At 41.3% G+C, this 15536-nt stretch overlaps 1 long non-coding RNA gene across 2 annotated transcripts in view; it reads left to right on the forward strand.

Annotated features, from left to right (window-relative positions):
* LOC116441649 overlaps positions 1-15536 on the forward strand; it is a 178983-nt gene that overhangs the window by 106387 nt on the left and 57060 nt on the right. For both annotated transcript variants that reach the window (XR_004239205.1, XR_004239204.1), the window contains exon 4: positions 2168-2279. This is a non-coding gene — a long non-coding RNA (uncharacterized LOC116441649). The remainder of the gene's footprint in view (positions 1-2167; positions 2280-15536) is intronic.

Below are 15536 nucleotides of genomic sequence, written 5' to 3' on the forward strand. Positions count from 1 at the left end.
AGCCAGCACAGATCAACAGGATGGTAGTGATACTTTCAGGCTGTGCTGAGAGGAAGATGAGATATTGGATGTAGTCCTGCTCAGCCAGTGATAAAGGTGTCACGGCAAAAATGGTGACAGCAGCACAGTGTCCCTCCCTGGAGGGTGGGTCATGTGCTATGCCAGCAGAATAAATTTTTGCAGCATTTTAAAACAAACCAAATGCTAACCCGTGCTTTTTTCAATCCTTCAGTCTGTCAAACAAACCGGAAAGATGAAAAATAGAAATCCATAAGGTGGAGCTCTGTCAGCAGACTGGCAATTTTTACATGGCTTGAAGGCAGGATGTGGATGCTCACACCTGGAAGCAGTCTGTCTGGGATTATCCAGGCAAAAAGGCCTTGGAGGAAGCTGCTGGGTCATGTTTTCCATATATTTGGAGGAAAATTGCATGTTTGCTTGGACCCCTCCAGCAGGCAGGACACAGCCGAGTAAGGGTGTGGAGAGGGCTTCTCATCTCCAGGGGGAAAAGTCCATTCCAGGGTAGGGAGCAGAAGGAAAACTACTGGAGCGCTGGGAACAGTACACAAAATCAGCCAGTGAGGAGTTTTGTCTGGGCAACTTTCTAAAGAGTATCAGAAGATAAATCACACTGTCCAAAATTAATAGACTCCTCAAGCACTTTAGTTTATTAACGTTCCTGGCGATTCCCCAGACGTTGAAGTAAGTTTGGTGAATTCCATCGTGCTTCTTAAGTGGAGAGAACATTTCCTAAGCAGTTTTATTGTCCTTTTAATGTCTGAACCTGAGACTATTAGGGCTGCAAAATGATTTATAATGATGTGCTAAACTGGAGTAATTTCAGTCATTTTATTAAGCCCTTTGTGGATGAGATGGAGAATTGCTGGGGCTGTGTTTTGTTTGAACACTCTCCCTGTGCCTGTGCAGAACACGTGCGCAGCTCCTCAAGAAGTGGGGATGCAAACCATATGGTAGAGCCTGGGATGCCAAAGTGCATTTCTAACCCCTTAGTGATAATTTCAATGTGTTACAGCAGTGTCTCCCAAAACAGTGAGAAACTCTTCCATGGTTTTAATGTATGTTATTTCTCATAGTGAAATGATCTGTCAGTAACAGTAGTGATTAAGTTACTGTTCCTAAAGAACAGCAGTCTCACTTTATTCCCTATCCATATTTTCCTTCCTGTGGCTCCCAAAGATCATTTCCTTTGAGGTCATGTTTGGTTAAGGTCATGTGATTTTATTTCTGGGTATTTTTCTCTGTAATTACCTGTAGGACAGTTACTTTTGACAATTAGTTAATATCTAAATGTGGTTTCTCTTTGAAATTCAGTTAAGGCTTTTCAGTTGTTTTTCCACAGTGTGCCAAGAAGACACATGTTTAAGAATATGCAGTTCTATGGTTCTGCAGGATCTATTATTTTTATTATTCATTAACTGAATTACAGGTTCTTTGGGGAAAGACATACTTTGAGCTGTTTCTTACTGAGTTTGGGTCACCGTCTGTGAGGTGCTGGGGTGCAGAGAGCAGAGCAGGTGCAGTAACAGGCACTGAACTGAGAACAGGATGTGGAGAAATACTCAGGTCAAACATTCACTGATTCCCTTTAACAAAAGAACCTGGTAATGCTCAACATTGAGGCCACCTCTGGCAAACAGGTACTCTGAATTTAGCACAAAATCTTCCATTAATACTGAATTCTCAAATGCAATGTTAGTACTGCTTTCTCTACTTTTCTTTCCATACAGTCATTTGAATACTGCTTTTTGTTTTGTCCTCAGTTTTGAAATCTGATTTTCTTTCCTGACCAGTGTAACACAGGCTGTCACCAGGATAATTAACAAAGCACGAGGGATAATGTCTGGACTTTTCCAGTTACCTTTGAAACTATGAAAAGACAATTCTCTTCCACTGCTTTTCCCAGTTTTGTAAATGCTCCTCAATGTTCAGTTATAATTGTACACAAAATCAAAGGATCCTCAGGATCAACACCTTAGAAACCAAATGAATCTAAAATTGACTCAACCTGGGATGGAAGACACTAAAAAGAAGTAAAAGACAGTGCTACATATTCATGAGATTTTACAGAGGTGAATATCAGAGTGATGAAAAGTGTATTTGAGTGTAAAATGCCCATGTTCAATTATCTCTTTTCAAAAATTCACAGGGCAGCACAGCAGCTTAGCAGCTTTTTGGGAGCACAGTTCAAGGGGGAAGATGTTCTGTCTCTAAGGCCATCCATGGTTGCTTTTCAGTGGCTGTGAACAGATGTTGCACAGGTAGGATTCATCAGACAAACATATTTAGAGCTCTGTCAAGTCCATGATAGCTAAGAAACATTGATAAGGTTTGGGTTTTTTCTTTCTCTCTGAGGGATGCATGTTAAATTTTATTTCTTGTTTAAAAAAACTATCATCACTATGAAGAGTTTAACTTCACCATAGAGTTTCAGACCATATAGGAGGTGGTTCCAGGAATGGAGAGTTGTCTGGGTTTAGGGGGGAAAAAAAAGCAATTCCCAGCAATCTGTTGAAATTTATTAGAGTTTTTGTTATAACAAGGCCATCAGCTGCTTCTCTGGGTGCCATGGAAACAGGCATTGCTGCAAACAGGGGAGGCTGCTTTCAGCCCGTTCCTATGTCAGAAAAAATAAAAGAAAGAAAATAGGGTTTTGTGGGATGAGACATTTAAAGGACTCTACCCGTGTCCTTAGCAGTGCACGTGGCCACTGCCCTGGCAGAGGGACCAGACAGACCTCTGACTGCTTCCAGTCTCATGAAACAAAACTGGAGCAGCTCTCCACTGATCTCTAACCACAAATAAATGGGCAGATAGGGATATGGCTGGTGAGCAGCCCAGCCAGTGTGGAAGGTGAAGGGATCTCCTTTCTAATTCTCTTGTGGTCCATGATGCAGCTTGAACTGCAGCTGAGGCTTCCTGGAGCTATTCTGGGCCCAAACCAGTCAATTCCTAATGATCTTCCGTAGGAGAGAAGGAAGAAGCATGAGAGCACTGACATCACCTTGAACTCCTGCTTTTGTGTCTGTACTCAGCCCAAATTTTAGATCATTTACATGTTTCAGTGCAACCCCCTCTCCATATTCTTAGTAAAATATCGTAACAAGCAATTTCTCATTCCAAAAATAATCTGTGGGAATCAGCATAGTGGTTTTCCCATTAGAAGCACAGTAAGTGCCTTGTGCAGCAGCAGCATTCAGAGAGCATCTGTTGGGATTGTTGTCATAGAGATCCCAGGATTGCTGCACTAAATGTATAAGAGTCCATGCCACAATTCATGTGCTAAGTTTTATAGCTCTAATACATCCGCTGGAGATTTCCATCTGAAGTTTCCTCAGCTTTCCTTGCTGGGTGGGAGGTGGGATTTTCCCTTAAAACTCAGAGAATGAAATTAGAGAGATGAATGTGAGATTTTTGTAAGACTTAACATGTAAACAGTCATCTTAAAATATTGTGAAGTTGATAATGATCACATCTTTCCATAAGATTCATGAAAAATCTGGATTTCTCTCTGAGCTACGTATGTATTGTTTGTTCTTCGTGTTATTCAGTAATACAGTAACTTATTCAGTAATACAGTAACGTTATTCAGTGATACAGTGATTAATTATGCTTAAGCTGATGTTTTCCCAATTTCTTTACATTTGACTGTTATTATTGTTTCTGTGCTTATGTGAAGATGAAGCCAAGGAGACAGTCTGGAGCAACACATCCTTGCACTCCATGCTTTATCCATTTATTTCGATTTTCCATGATTTTCAAGGTATACTGGAAAATAATTTAAATAAATTGGCACATAGATCTGTATTACAAACCTTGAAGAAAACCTAAATAACTTTGGCAGGTCATAGAAAAAATTTTTTTAAAGCTATTAACTGTCTGTCAAGTTGCCCACTGCAGAGCCTTCAGCTGATTAGCTGCTTTCTGGCCCAGTGGAAAGCAATTGCACAGAAAACCTTGAAAACAAATCATTGGATGTAACATGGAAAACTTGATCTTTTTTAGGATATGGAGAAACAACAGCATTTGTTTACTGATAACACCAATTAAACTGGCTGTTTAATTATGTGTTGGCCCTGCCACGTCTCGATGTTTGTAGGGATAAAGATGTGGGTTAACTGTGCTCTAAGTGGGAGACGGACTCTGCTTTGGGTTTCTAACAAATCTGATGCTGCCTCATCCAAACAATCACGGAAGCGACATGCCAGACTTGGCATAAAGATGTGCTTGGTGAAATCCCCCTGGGCTGAAGGAAAAGCTGTGATCACTTTACTGTCTGCAAATGCTAAAAAGGGATAAGAGAACCCCCTGGGGCGAGGATCTGCTGGCTGTCATCTCCAGCTGGGCAGGAATTGGGCATTTATTCTGAGTTCCATCAGCTATCACATAGCACAAAGGGACAGACAGACAGACAGACAGGCTCTCGTCAGCCTTAGCTGGGAGGTAACAGAGGCCACCACAAGATTTGTTTGTCCCAGGACAAGAACCCTAAAACTGCTGTCGCACCAAAGCCTGTCCCAGCCCCTTGGTGGGTGCAGAGCTGCAGTGGGAGCTGAGGCTGGGCACAGTATCCCTGGGCTATCACTGGGCTATCCCTGGACTTTCCCCAGCCAGTGGATCCCTGGACAAAACCAATAAATCCCGAGCTCTTGCAGCTTGCAGAGCTCTCTGCTGCCTGACCCAAGTCTCTTGTACCCATTTTAAATGCAGGATTGCATGTGGCGGGTCGGGCAACAGATGAGGGGAGGCTCAGAAAGGCAAGGACTCTGGTGTCTGTAAACACCCTTACCAAACCCAGTGGGCTTAATGCTGCTTATTTGGGGTGGGAAAGAGCATGGACAGGGCTCCCGTGGAAACAAACTGAGGATCACTTCGTTCTGATCTCTTGCACAGCACCTGAATATCATTACTACACATCCCTTCCTATTAGAAAGGGGCAACCCCTTCACTTGAATTTCATCTACCATACTGTGTGAATATGACATTAAAAACTCTGGGTTTAGGAGATGTATTTTGCTGCAAGGAGTTCAAGCAAAATATTTCCTTTGTCTTTCTTCTCTCTCTCTTTTCACTGACAGGGAGGGGGGTCATGGTAATGGGATGACCAGGAGAGAGGAGCAGAGAGTCCGTCATTTGATCCTGCAGCAGCTGGGATGGAAGGGCTTGGGTTGTGTTCCCCATTCCCACAGCTCTTCTGGGCTAATACAAAATGCATAACTAAGCTCTGTCAATTATTTGAAAAGTAAAATAGCAATTAGAGGGGAGAAAAAAGAAGGATGGATGCCTTTGGCATGTTATCACTCTTCCTGCTGGGAGATGATTAAGCAAAGCGAGCAGCAGCTGTAGGGAGCCACCAGCCATCCTTCAGCATGGGATCATTGTCACTCAGTGCAGATGCCATTCCCTTCCTCAGCTGGGATGTTCCATTTATTTCAATTACTGGACGCAGTTGAGCTGAGGAAACATTTGCTTGTTCCTTTGTTTTTACATCTCTCCTATACCTGAAGTTTCTGGTACTTGTCTCATCATTAATATTTCTTACCACCGTGTGTCTTCTCCATCAACGAAGGTCATTCCCTATCAGCTCACACACCTAGAGAGGCATCATCCATCTTTCCAGGACAGTGTGAGGTACTCAGCCATACCTGTCTGTCTGACTCCTGTTTGTCTTGCCATCTGTCTTGTTCCCATGTGTAACATCTAATTAATGCCTATGGTAATTAATAATGCTGTGGGGTCTTTTCTATTACCTGTTATTGGTGCCAGTGGGAATAAATCAGCACATTGAACACAAAGGGAACTGTGGTATTCAGTGATGGAGAACGTAAAAAATGCACTTAGAGATTTTAAATATTCATAAAATAGAAGGCAAGGACCATAATTTTTAATAGAAGATTTTGTATAGTGAATAAAACTACATGATCCTACTTCTTTGTGGAGTACTAACAGGGCATTGTGTAGCTGAGGTCCCTGCACACACAGAAGACAGTTCAGTGACCAGTTCTGCCTTGGAGAAATAGTTGATTTGTATTGTTTTTAAGTTTAATTATTTGAAGGTTTTGACAGTGGTGTTTGGCCTTTTGAAATTGTCAGTTTGAAATGTACTGGTCCATAGAAAATTGCAGATTAAAGGTTGAATGCAGTTATTCTCCATGGATAATCTCAGAGTAAAACATTTGGCCATTGATGTCATAGCACATGGTTTCTGCTGCCAGCTCCTTGGATGATCACAAACAGGAGTATTCCTGGCTTAAAAGTCAGACTGATTTCTGCTTTTTTGCAAAATAATTCATTTTAGTGATTAAACAGACCTTTGCTTTTAGGTCCCCCAAACATGTAGGGGAGCAGTGCCCCAGTGGCACCAAAATCCATGCCTTGTGTCTATACGGTCCAGGGAAGTGCAGTATTGATACCAGCTGCCAAGAGATCTGCCCCAGAACCAGACAGAAACCCAGCCAGGGGCTGGAGCAGGAATTCCCATCTCCCCGTGCTCAGTAACACTCACAGACATGTTTTGTTATTCCACACACATTTGAGCCAGCAGCAATAAGCACTTTACCCACTCAGATCTAAGAGATAACAGAGGAGTAGTTGCTTAAACCCTGTTATTTTGTCTAGGATGCTTTAACAGAACTTCAGGAAAACCTTGCCCTTCGCTAGTGCTGTTAGGCTTTCCAGGAGAGTACCACAGAATGATTCCCAATTTTTAGTCCTCTGAAAGCTGAAGATATTTTACTAATTTAATTCCTATTCTGCTTACATTTTCACGCAGGATCAGGTTTCCCATTGTTGAGGGATATTTCTTTTCAGCTTAGGTCGTTTTTTTTTAGAGGAAAAAAGTCTTTCTCATGCTGGGAGCTGTTTTATAAAAGAAAAATTACCTTTTCCACCATCAACTTTTCCAACTCCTTTGCAAAGATGAATTAAATCTGAATCTGTCTCAATTACTTGGGGATTGTATTTCATTGTAACTGATCCCATTTCATTATTTTTGTAGATTAAGCATAGGGGCTGGCAGTGTGACTTCAGAGCTCAGCTCTGGGTTTCTGAACTTGAGAGAAAAAGTGAAATAATTTTTTGTTTGCTTCCCTGTGTTGCTTTGAATGCAAAATCTTAGCAGGGCAAGAGGCAGTGGATATAAGTTGATTTTCAGGGAATTCCAATTGTTTATTGCTGTGGGTTTTTTTGGTTGCTGGGCTTTTTCTTTGTCCAGCTGGACACAGTCCTAAGGAACCTGTTCTGACTGTGCTCTGAGAGGTGCTTGGACTGTAGGATCACCAAAGATGCCTTCCTACCTCAGCTTTTCCATGTGTCTGTGAATTATCATGAGGAGGAAGCTACAGACCTGCAAATGTCTGAACTCTGTGTTTATCACGTGTATCCCCTGCACCCCCCTGGCCTGATTAGTCAAAAATTATGAAAAGCAAGGGAAGTAGTTGGGAAAATGTTCCCAAAATTTCCATTTGCTTTCTGCCCTGATGGAGTTCAATGTTATTTAAATGTCACAAAAAATAATATGTGGAATATGATAGATGAGGTGCCCATTTCAGTGAGCTTACACACCCAAAACCAAATGCTGTCCATGCGTTTCTTAAATGTGATTTCAAAGAATTGTATTGCTCCTCCTCAGAGTTTACAATTAAGTAAGTGCAGGAAAAGTAGATAAATCAGAAAGTCAGCGATTGGAACATAGCGTAACATTTACTTTTTACGTTTCATGCCTGACTGTTATGTTTTTATTCCATCCTCTTTTGTCATATTTGAATGTTTAAAGTAATTATAATCCTGGCTGCAGCTTCCTGATGATTCCCTTCTAGTTCTTTTTTGTGATGTTTTGCACACATTCCTTTTCCCCACCTTTACCAAACCTTGTTGAAACCTCTTACTGCAGCCTTTTCCTCATGTCTTTCCAAACTTTCTTGACTGGTGTGTTGCCACCCAGAGAAAGGGAAAATTCATGGTTCAGGGGAAAATTCAATTGTTGTATATACTGGTGGGTCACTTGTCCCAGAATTACTTCAATAACTAGCAGTGATTTATTTATTTTTAGAAGAAAAAGGTTCTCCTGTTTTGTTTAAGTCATATGAAAGCAAAAGGAAAGATAAAATAGAAAGAGAAGGCCGCACTTTTCTTTGCTGATGATGCATTTGATGGATGTCTCTCTGAGGACCTGATTGAACTCGGTGTTATACCCCCCAAATGAAGATAAATCATTGGTGAAGGGTTTGTGGAGTACATGCCCAAAATCAATTATGCTCACATGGAGATCTATTAATCTATTTCTTCCTGTTCAGTCTACCCAGTCTCTTTTAAATGGCTTTTTATCATTCCAAACACAGGTTACTTTTTTAAAGTGGTGGTACAGTTCTGGTGGCTTGCATTAAAATCAGAGTTGAGCCTCATATGTGAGGAGCCCTTTCACCTCTTCTCTATGCTCAGCCCAATTACCTTAACTCAGTTTCATCCCATTTCTCCCAACAAAATCTCTGAGTCATAGGGACACTGACCCTTTCTGTAGAGGTTTGGCAGGGTTTGCCACCTTTCCTGTTGGTAACACAGCAGCCTGGCAAAGATTCCTGTATGAAAAGAACAAAGTTATGCATATATAAGGATGTACAGTTGAAAACACTGCAATGAAAAAGAGATATGCAGGAAATTGTCTCTATTGAATGGTATTTCAGGGAAATCCAGTGGAGTTCAGAGCCAGAATGTATCAGATGGTCTCTCCATTCCCAGGGAAAGATAATTTGATCACAGTCGATGCCTAATCAAGCAAGATGAAGGAGACAGAGCAAGCATTGACGGGAAGCTAAGTAACAGTTGGGAATTTAAAATTTTGTCAGGTTTTAAATTGTGAGGTCACCTTGTGTTTCTCAGCCAGAGACATGGTAAGAAGCTAATTCCGGTCCACTGCTTTCCAGCTAACATTTCATCATGTTAACAGTGTAAAAGGTTGTTGATCACACAGGTAGGCAAAGCATTCCGAATGAATCCCAAATCCTAGCAGAGATAATTTTCATTCTGTCAGTGAATGACTGGCATTAGAATGACCCACCAGTTCTGTCTCCAGACTGAAATATTGGCAGCTAACATGAACAAATCCTGCCAGTGAATTCCAGCACGGGATGGAAGCACTGGTTGGATTTGATTATCCTAAGGGCTTTTTTCAACCTAAATTATTCTAAATGATTCTATGAAATGAGTGGTGTCCATGCACTGTTTGTATGAGACCAAAAGCATTGCCATGATTTGGTGTAGTGAACAATAGCACTCTGATGACACAAAAAGCAGTGTCTTGGGTGATTTTTGTGGCCGTACTTGTAAGTTCAAGGGGCTGTGCACTAAAGCCTCTAAATCCCACGTGAACATATTGCCTGGGAGAATCCCCTGAAAGACAGGAGGCACTCAGGCATCTTTGCACTTAAGATTCCATGTTTTGCTCCAGGGCTGGATTTCCAACTTGTAGCTGGAAGAACAGTTCTTCAGGGACAGAATTCTTAGTCTTTAAAAGCACTGTCTAGGTAAGCAGCCCCAAGGATGGAGAAAAATCACCTTAATTTTAAAAGGTGGTGCTTTACAGCTCTGCAGGTGGACTTTCACTCAGACATGCTCACAGACATCTGTCTGAGACTTCTGGGGCTGTCCAAGGAAGTGTTTGAAATGCAATTTTTTTTCCTTTAGTAGCTCTCTAGAGAATATCAAAAAGAGCTAAGAGGAAGCAGCATGGAGAGGGCATCCAGCCCCATGGCACCCCAGAGCTGTGGCCCTTAGGAATTCTGCTGATGTGTATTGTGGAGTCGTATTTGTAAAACGAGGGGCCCTCACAGATCCCTCTCCTCTGCTGAAGTGAATTAACATCCTGTCATAGACCCTTACCAATTATCTGAGCCCTGGGCTCGGGTGCAGAGTTCCTGTCAATAAAGCCTGATAAACAAGTGCAGTACTTGGAGTGTTTAAGAACTCGGCATCGGTTTCGTGGCTGTGAATTTCATTGGCTTTCTAAGCAGAATTGGACTTTTGCTGGTAATTCATTCAAAGCAAGTAGCTGGTGTATAAATCCTTAGTTCTGTGGTAAAGCCCGTGCATACAAAATTAAACTGGGTGAAATCTACAAGCCTGTGGGTGTTTTGGGTGAGTTTACAGCTTTTATACTCAGCCTTGCTCCTGATGGGATTAATAAATGTTTGGGATTGTTGCAGCTGCAGTCAACTCCTGTAATATATTGATTAGCAGTATATTGACAAAAATTGGTCTCTCCATTAACAAGAAACAACACAGTGATTGATAGGTTACAAAAGTTACACAACGTGTGCAGACAGATGTTTGGGGAAGTGACACATCCCACACAGTCAATAATGCTGGAAATTGGAGCAGAATTCTCCAGCTCAGCCTTGATTGCCTAGCAGAAAGTGATCCTAGGCTTTTAGGTAAGGACTAACCTATTTTCATTTATTATTATTATTATTATTATTATTATTATTATTAGAGTGTATTTTCTAGCCCATTGCCATCAGGGCTACAAAAGCGGTTTTCTCAGATTGTGCCATCAAGACTGTCTGATTCCAGGTAAATCCAGTGTGGCAGAGCAAGCACTGAAACTGCCCTCAGCTCTCTAACATGGTTCAAGTCAAAACCATTTTTGACATCACTTCAGCATGACGTGAGAAAGAAATCTGTTTTATATATAGGGAGATGACTTCAGAATACATTCCATGAGCTTTATTTAGTGTAAGGAGATTTTTTTTCCGCATGAGTTGACATAGGAAAGGGATATTAGAGAGACAGGCTGTTTCCACACCTCTTTCAATCTGTCAGATAAAACCACAGAGGTGGTTGTTGTTGTTGTTGTTAGATTTCTAGTTTGTTTTCTCAGTTTGTGGATGCCATTCTGATAAAAAAACACCTCTTTACAAATGTAAGAATTGAGCCCAACTATCAAACTTGTCCAGCTCCACTCTTTCTGGATTTTTTTGGGTTTTTTTTTACTTAGTGTAGGAAGAAAGGGGCAGAACCAACAGAAAGGAGTTGGAGCTTATTGAGAGAAGGAGAAATAAAGGAACACCTTTTTTTGGCTGAAACCTGGCTTCAGAGAAGCCTTTACTTTCTTAGCACTGCTTAGGTCTGAAAAGATCTATTCATAGTAAATTCTGGCCCGGGAAAATGATTTTCTAACATACTTGGCTTTTAAGGCCTATTTTTCATTTTCCTTTTGTTCTGTGGCAATACATATATCCAAACCTTTGCAGGGAAGCTTCTCCTGTTCCCTGACCATCCCCCTTTACGGATAAGGCACTGAGTGGACTTTTTCCCAAGACAGAATTGAAAATGCTGCAATACAGCCTTCAGTAATGACACTTGGTATCACATTTCCAGAACCCTGTACCATTTTTGCTTTCACTGTGCAATGTTTTCATGTGGGTTTTCCTCTAAATCACTTAAAATGCAGCAACCACAAGACTCCACATGAGTGAGGGCAGAGAAAACCAGTCCAAGGTGGCTCAGTGAAGAGTTTAAAGTGAAGCTTTATTCTTCTGAGCCCTCCCAAAGAGCTGAAAATCCTCTCAGTGACTTAAGGAGAGTAGATCAAGGTCTAGGGACTCGTCAGTGAAGCATTTTCAAAGTAAGGATGGGAAATACTATCTGTACACAGAAGGAGCCTCCTGTCTTGAAGGATGAAAAGAAAACAACCATGTGGACAAGGGGTTTGCAACACGAGAAACCACCAAAACCTGTAGATTTAATTCTGTGTGGCTTTCTACTAGAAATAACATAAAATGCAGTGCACACAGCCCTCACACATACATACACCTGGCTAACTCATGGCACATGTGGCATTGGCTGGGTGTGAATTTAATAGACCTACACTTAGTTGTTTCATGTGGCCGCAGTCCTACCCAGTCCATCTGGGATATATGTACAAAGAAAACAAAAGCCCTCACAGCATTTCATTGGTCTTTTCCCCATTTGTGTTGAATCATTTCTGTCAGCTTACACGATGACAGTTCTCAGACATGGGCATTTGCTTCCTTTTATTCATTGCAGGAGTATTTAAATGTCTGATCAGCCCTGAGTGTATGGCCAAGAGGACAGAGGGGCCTCTGGGGCATCTCCCCTTTAGGACTCACTGATTTTTCAGGTCCCTTCATCAGCCTGTGGTTCAGCTACAGACAAGGGGGTTTGTCCTGCATTTGCTGAACTCAGTCAGTCTTTTGTCTGGACTGATGTGAAAGACAAGTAACACTTGAAAAACCTCTGTTGTGTCAAAAAGATGCAGCACTGGGTAGGTTGTTAGAGCTAGTTTTAGTCAAAGTGGAAACTGGGAGTAAAGTGAGCAACTCGTCTGACATTTGGTACAAGGATCACACTATAGAAAACAGAATATTATCTCCCTCATTGTCAAAGGAAACACATACTCTGGATTAAACACAATTTATGGAGGTGATACAAAGACTTTACAAAACTGCAGGGTAAGAACAGGTGAACAAAATCAAGGGGCTGATTGCAGCACATCCAATCAAGTAACTGCCCTCAGCTGTGGGGGAGCCCCAGGAGCCTGAGGCATCACCTCCTGCAGCTGGGTGTGCTCCCCTGGCCAGGCTGCATTCCCCCTTCAGCGGCCAAACTGGGCAGTTCTCCTGCTCCCTTTGGGGGATATTCCTGTCCCTGCATGCCTCATGGCTGTGGGATATTCCTGTCCCTGGATCCTACATGGCTGAGGGTGGCAGCTTCTCTGTGAGGGCGGCAGCCAGGTAAGGGCCTGAGGGCTGAGCCATCTTCGTGTGGGGCCTGGTTTAGGCAGGAAAAGGGAGCTGTTATTCGGACAGGAGAAGTTTGTGGGTTTTGTGAACTTGAGGGTTGTGTATGTTCATGCTTTGTGAGGTTTATGAGGTTTAATTTAATAGTCTGGGTATTTGAAAGTACTGGGGTTTGGTGGGGGGTTGTGTTTGGGGTTTTTTGTTGTTGCTTTTGCTATCAAGTTTTTTCTGTTAAAATATTTAAATTAGGAACCACGTGTATGAAAAACTTGCTTTCTTGTGCAATACCCCTGAAAAAGAAGGCCTTTATGTAAGGGGGAATTGTTTGTTTGGGGCTTTTGGGGCTTTTTTCCCCCCAAATGTTGGTAATGGAGGACTGAGGGGAAGAGGTGTTTGCTATGTGAGGGAGAAAAGGTCCCTCGTGCCTAATTGAGTGAGGGTGGAAACACTGTGGCTCAAAACAAAGCCCTTCTTACTGTTCTTTGGTCTCGTCTGAAGCGGCTTTTCCTGCCTAGTAACCATAAACACAATTTGCAGTGGCTTATCTTGCTATAAAAAATAAAAAGGAACCATTTGCATCTACCTTATGGCTTGTGTCTTCTGCTCTGCAGAAGTACTTGGTGCTGGTAGCTGCAGTTAACGAGATCAGCTGGGAATGATGGTGGAGATGGGTCCTTGGAGGAAGGGTTCGAATTGTGTTAGTGGCATTTTTGCCATGTGTATTAAATATTCCTAAAACATTTATCATGTTTGAATGTAAATAGCAAGTAAAAACATGCAAGAGCTTGTTAATATTTTCTTCCCCTGTATGTCTTGCTTATGAAATGGACCATTACTGGCTTCTGTTTGCATTCATTTTTAATATGAAAATAATTTCACTAGTTGGAAAATTATTAATAGTATTTGTGAAGCTGTTTAAATGAACAGAACATGTGTTTAATGGTTTGTGGACATCCAAGTTGGAGCAACTAAAGCTTTGGTTATAGAACCAGTGCTAATGGGGTTTTGTATTAAAAGCCCATTTAAAAACACCTACCAAAAATAGTATCTTACAAAAGGAAATTGGTAGGTGCATGGCTAGGTACCATACAAGTTTTTAAACCTATAAAATGGGTTTTTATAATAATAAATTGAGGTTTCTTTATTAAAAAACAATCTCTTACCACAATATTATTCATCATTAACACTTGAACCTCCTCCTATGCTCCAGAACTTGCAAATCTGAGCTACTTCCGTTTTACAAAAATAAGCTACCAAAAAAAAAAAAAAGAGAGATGTTAAAATATACTCCTAGTACCTTTTGGTAGCTTAAGATCTGTGCTTCTGGCTTTTTCCTCTCCCTTCCTTTCTGTTGAGAGTTTTTGTAGAGCTTCCTTTTTGTCATTTTTCTTCACATCTACTGTCTTTTTGTGTTCCCTGGAGGGAAAGCCAAATGCCAAGCTGATACATAATTACAATACACCTCGCAGTATTCCGTTAAGACTGTATTTCATTAAAAAAACCCTCTCAAAATCCCAAAGCTATCACAGCTAATGATGTTTGATGCCTGCTGATTGAAATTATGGCTAACAGAATAATAGCTGTTACATGTGCTTATTTGGCTTGTCATCTCACAGAATCATGTCTGAGAGATGCATTTAACTTTGACCACAGAGATTCAGTTCCATGGAGACCAACTTTCTGTGGTAGTTTCGTGATATTTTGGGAAAAAAATCAGGAACAACCATCTTTTAAGATTAATTGTCCCATATATAACTATTGATTACTAGTAGGTTGAGAAAATGGTTTCATTTTTCTCTTGATGACCTCTTACAGCAGTGAACCAGGGTGAGCTCACAAGGACCCACCACTGCATAGGAACCTCTTAGAGGGATAAAAGAGCATTTTAAATGGATGGTGGAAATGGCTGAAAGTGGGGGTTGCTGAAGAGTAATTCCAAAGTCTGGATTTATTCTGTTTGGCAGGCGGCAAGAAACAGTTAAAATGGACAATGCAAAGCACTGAAGGTCAGAGGAGAGCATTTTGCTATATCAGCATCCTTTGATGCTTTAATGAGCATTTTTTTATTATTCATCCAATTATATAATACCTTAAACTGATTTTACTTGCAAATATATTGCCCATTCCCGAGCCAAATGTGCCAGAGGACTCTGCAGTTTTTCATTTCCACAATATTTCATGACTTTTAGTGAAGTCATTATAATAGTGGCCTTTACTTTTCACAATAAATCCCAGGCATCAATTATATACTTAGAAATAGGAGACATTATTTGTGACTTTGGAGATGATAATATAGACATATTTTTTGTCTTCAAAAAAAGAACTTTTTGTGCAGTTATGAGTAGTGACTTTCTGGGACTGAGTTAATGAAGTCCTTAAATTTGTGCTGGGTCAGGATCTGCTCTGGTGTTGCTCATCTCTTACACAAGAGTTTAAGGTGTACAAGAGGCTTTGCTTCTGTACCCCTGACTTTGCTGAAAGTGATGCCCAGCATTTCCCAAAAGGAAACTGGGTTCTTGGCTCATCTTAATTTCCACTGCTGCCCCCACCCCAGGCTGGAGGGCTTAAATTGCTTCACACGATGTAAAATGCTGCTCTGCAGGGCTTGGGTTTGAGCACCCACCTTAGCAATTACAGAGCCTCTGGCACTTGATCTGGGAATATGCTGTGTGAAGAGAGGATAAAATGTGCTGCTTTTAGCTGGTGTTGATGGTGCTCTGTTTTAACTGTGTCTGGCAGCTGAAGTTTGGCCATCTCCAGGCT

This window comes from Corvus moneduloides, chromosome 3 (assembly GCF_009650955.1).
Source record: "Corvus moneduloides isolate bCorMon1 chromosome 3, bCorMon1.pri, whole genome shotgun sequence".
Lineage (NCBI taxonomy): Eukaryota > Metazoa > Chordata > Aves > Passeriformes > Corvidae > Corvus > Corvus moneduloides.